Source organism: Myotis myotis, unplaced genomic scaffold, assembly GCF_014108235.1.
Source record: "Myotis myotis isolate mMyoMyo1 unplaced genomic scaffold, mMyoMyo1.p scaffold_m19_p_34, whole genome shotgun sequence".
Classification (NCBI taxonomy): Eukaryota; Metazoa; Chordata; class Mammalia; order Chiroptera; family Vespertilionidae; genus Myotis; species Myotis myotis.
Genome location: NW_023416340.1, coordinates 175,254 through 180,452, shown reverse-complemented (window position 1 = coordinate 180,452; position 5,199 = coordinate 175,254).

Sequence of the window (5,199 nt, the reverse complement as noted above, 5' to 3'; positions counted from 1 at the left end):
GGTTATCTGCTGCCAGGTTTTGGCCAAGAGTTACTCTCCAGGTGAGCAAAGCCGTGCAAGGATTCAGGGAGGACAGAACTCCTGGTCTCTAATTCCTAAAAAGGAACAAGGAGGAATCAAAATTACCAGATGGCAACACGGTGTAGTGGTTTGAACTTGGACTTGGAATTCAATCAGACCTGTATTTGGGTCTGTTCTCTGACACTTAATAGCCATATGACCCTGGGAGTCACTTAAGCTCCACGAGACTCAGTTTCCTCATCTGTAAATTGGGCATAAGAGCAGCTTCCATCATAAAATGGTTGTAAGGAATAAATGGAAGGACTCCCAGCAACATGGTGGACTGAACTGACCTCTTTTCCAGCTATAAACACATAGAAATATGAGACCTTCTAGAACTGCAAACATTCAAATTAAATTCACTGGAGGTTGAACAGCAGATTACACAGTGCTAAGAGAGCATCAATGAACTGGCAGAGCAAACCCAGGAAATGCCCCCAGAAGGCAGCACAGAGATAAAGAAATGAGAAGTTGAGAAAATATGAATGGAGAAGAAGCAAATGCCTAACAGGGGTCCCAAAAGGAAAGAGGAGAGATCGTAGGAGAGACAGTATAGTCAAGAGATGACGGTGGAGGAATTTCCAGAGCTACAGAAACACATGAATCCAAACTTGAAGATATGATTCTTGGAAGATATGTGGTTAGTAATCAAGCACTGCAAGGTCAGAGCAGAATAAAGAAAAACGAGTTCACTCCTTGACACAGCAGAACTGCAGAACACCAAAGACAAAGAGAAAACCCTGAAACCCACCAGAAAGAAACAAACAGGCAGACAGTCTACAACGGGATGGTGACTAGATTGACGATAAACTTCCCAACAGAAACGAGGCTGGAAGGCAAGGGCAACACAGCAGCAGAGGAAGTAAGGAGGAGAGTCAGCACAGAACTCAGCGCAGGAAAACTGCAGTTCACGAGGGAGCGGTAGAGACTTTTCCAGACAAAGCCCAAGACTCTACCTCAGAGACCTTGGCTCAAAAACACTTACAAGTTTTGAATCATTTGGATAAAAGAAAGAGATAATGATTAACTTCACACTTTAAGTATCCATGCTAAGGGAATCTAACTATGGAACATCTAAACTGGCAGAATTTATCCCAAAAAAAGAGAGAGAAAAAGACTCAAATTTCTAAAATTAGAAATTAAAGAGAAAATATCACTAAATGACCTTACAAAAATAAAAAAGGGTTATAAAGGAAAATTATGAATAAATGCATGCCAACAAATTAGGTAAATTAGATTAGAACAAATTCCTAGAAAGATTCAAATTATAAAAACTGACTCAAGAGGAAATAGACTATCTGAATAGAACTATGTAGGAAGTAGAAGAATTGAATTAGTGAATTTAAAACTTCCCAGCTGTGGCACCAAAGAATAGAATTATGTAGGAAGTAGAAGAATTGAATTAGTGAATTTAAAACTTCCCAGCTGTGGCACCAAAGAAACATTATTGCAACTCTGGAAAACAGTCAAGGGTTTACAGCAGTGGTTCTCAACCTTGGGTGCACATTAGAATCACCTGGGAATCTTTTTAAAATCCTGATTTCTGGGCCTCATCCTCCGGAAATTCTGTTTCTTTGTGATGGGCTGGGGCCACAACATTAGTAACAAAGAAACAGAATTTCCGGAGGATGAGGCCCTGAAATCAGGATTTTAAAAAGATTCCCAGATGATTCTAATGTGCAGCCAAAGTTGAGAACCATGGTTTACAGCAACTAAGTGAACCCGCATTAAGAAAAAGGTGAACCCTAGCCAGTTTGGCTCACTGGATAGAGCATCGGCCTGTGGGCTGAAGGGTCACAGGTTCGATTCTAGTCAAGGGCATGTACCTAGGTTGCAGGCACATTCCCAATAGGGGGTGTGCAGGAGGCAGCTGATCGATGCTTCTCTCACATGGATGTTTCTAACTCTCTATCCCTCTCCCTTCCTCTCTGTAAAAAACCAATAAAATATATTATAAAAAAAGAAAGAAAGAGTCCTGACCGGTTTGGCTCAGTGGATAGAGCGTCGGCCTGGGGACTGAAGGGTCCCAGGTTCGATTCCAGTCAAGGGCATGTACCTTGGTTGCAGGCACATCCCCAGTGGGGGGTGCGCAGGAGGCAGCTGACCGATGCTTCTCTCTCAGCAATGTTTCTAACTCTCTATCCCTCTCCCTTCCTCTCTGTAAAAAATCAATAAAATATGTTATAAAAAAGAAAGAAAGAAAAAGGTGAATGACACCTGGGAGGAGAGCCCTGTGTCGTTTTAACTCACCCCTGTCCCACCCCTTCCCCAGCACCACAGCGGTTTTGAAGACTGTTCTGGTGTGGGAGGCAGCAGAGAGGACCTTGTTCTCAAAGAACTGAGGCTGTCTGTCCTCCCCTGTGGAATGGCTCCTGAAGGTCTAACGCAACGGTCTTGCCTTGATCTTGCCCAATTTGGAACTCGCTCAAGGCAGAGAGTAGCTATGGGGATCAGGGGAGGAGGTTTGCTGAAAACATTAAAAAAAAACAATGAACCACTTGCTACAGCCTGGGACAAAGGATATTATCTGGGGCCGACAGCAGACCAGCCACGGAAAGCAGGGAGGAAAGGCTGGAGCTCGAGATGCTTGGGGAATAAGGGCACCGAAAAGCTCCCACACTGGCCGTTTCTTACGAAGTTAAACGTGGCCTTACCATCCGACCCAGCCAGCACACTCCTAGGTAACTACCTCAGTGAGTTAAAAACCTACGTCCACACAAAACCTGCACGCAAATGTTTATAGCAGCGTTCATCCTGCCCAAACTAGAAGCACCCGAGATGTCCCTCAGCAGGAGCATGGATAAACGAATTGCTACATCCATACAAGGAGAAGCAAGGAGATCTCAAGCCACAAAAAGACACGGAGGGACCATAGACGCATACTGCTGAGTGAAAGAAGCCAGTCTGAAAATGCTATCGTGTATGGTTCCAACTATATGACATTCTGGAAAAGACAAAACTACAGAGACAATAAAAAGATTGGTGACTGCCCGGGTTGGGGGGTGGGGGTGGGTGGGAGATGAACAGGTGGGCCATGGAGGGGTTGTTAGAGGAGTGAAATTACTCTGTAAGGTACTATAATGACAGATACATTCGCCAAAACCCATAGAACTACACAACACAAAGAGTGAGCCCTAATTTAAACTGTAGAATTTAGTTCATTAAAAAATAAAATAAAAATTTAAAGACCTTCTACATATTTCAGGGAACCTAGAAGGCCATGTGCCCAGGGTAGGCACCTGCTCAGAAAAGACCCCAAAGGCTCTAAGCTCGCACCTCTGGCTGACCTTCGTTCTGTGCAACCAGGAAGTGAAGGTGAAGGTTGTAAACTGCCCACTGAGTCTTGAAAGCGTGTCCCGACTCCCACAGAGCCCAGCTGCAAAGACTGGGCAATTTCTGTTTCGTTCTGGGCAGTGAAGGAAATCTCTGTTAAATCACTGACCCGCATGGCCAAGAATATAGGCTTTATTTTTAAAGTCTAGAAAAGTCACTAAACAAATAAATCATTACAACCCATAAGGAGCAGCAGCAACAAACCCTGGGGTGGGGGTAGAAAATCTACTCCAAGAGTGACACATTATAATATTCAAAATGTCCAGTTTTTCAAGAAAAATTACGAGGCACGTAAACTAAGTATGGCCATTCAGAGAGCCATCCACTTCATACAAACAAAATCAAACAATATACAGCCTTTTATGTCTGGCTTCTTTCACTAAGCACAGCATTTTCAAGGTCTTCCACACTGTGGCAGGTGCCATTCATTCCTTTTTATGGCTGAACTAGAGGCCCGATGAAATTTGTGCAAGGGGCTCAGTCCTTGCAGCCGCGGCTTCGTTCAGAAGGATGTCTGGAAGGTCGTTTGGCTGTCTGATCTAATTAGCATATTATACTTTTATTATTATAGATTTATTATTATAGATAATACTAGGGGCCCGGTGCATGAATTCATGCACAGGTGGGGTCCGGCCAGCCTGCCCCAATCGAGGTCGGCTGGCCCCGCCACTGGTCGAATTCCCAGTTGAACTCCTGGGGGACAATTTGCATATTAGGCTTTTATTATATCAGATTCCATTGTCTAGTCATACTACATTTTTAAAACCATTAATCTGTTGTTTCCATTTTTGGCTATTATGAATAATTCTGTCCACACCTGGACATTTAAAAAACGCTTTATGACTCCCTGAGAGCAAATCTAGTGGATCCTAGAATAACTGGAGTTTGGGCCTAGACGCCTAGGCTGTCAGTGTCTACTGTTTTTAAACTGTTCATGTTGAGATGTAATAGAACAGCTGAGCCCTCAACACCTGCCTTTCACAATATGCATCTGTCTGCCTGTCTGTGTATGTAGCCTACTGAGGTTGCTCAAATGAAAGTTGAATACGGGTTCATAATCCCATACCACAACTCTGCGGCCTAAATGAGTTTCAGAATTCAAAATCTGGGGGATTTAGAAAGGTAAAGCAATGCATATGTCGTATTTAAATAACCCACATAGGTCTGGGGCAGCACCTCGTAGCCCAACTATTATTTCCGCTTTGACACCTGTGATTAGAGCAACGGAAAAAAAAATAAAGAGCAATGTGCAAGTTCAGATTTGGCCACCAAATGAGGTTGGAGACATCTGGGCACTCTCAGATATTTTGGGTTTCTAAATTACAGAGAAGGGAATGTGAACTATAGAAGTTTATATGCTGAGGCAAAATGAATTTCTCCAATTCTAACCTTCTCCTGGAGCACAGCTATAAACAGTGTTCAGTGCTCCGAAGGGAAGACCCACCTCTTTCTTCCTCTCCCAATAAAAACAAGCTAATGAAATATAAAGCATCATTTCCTGGCCAGGTGGCTTAGTTGGTTGGAGCATCTTCTCATACATCAAAAGTTGCAGGTTTGATTCCTGGTCAGGGGACATTCCTAGGTTTTGGGTTCAATCCCCCAGTCAAGGCACATGCTGAAGGCAACTGATCCATGTTTCTTTCACACTGATGTTTCTCTTTCTCTCTCTCTCTCTCTTCCCCACTTCTCTCTAAAATCAATAAACATATCCTGCCCTATCCGGTTTGGCTCAATGGATAGAGCATCGGCCTGCGGACTGAAGGGTCCGGGTTTGATTCCGGTCAAGGGCACATGCCCGGGTTGTGG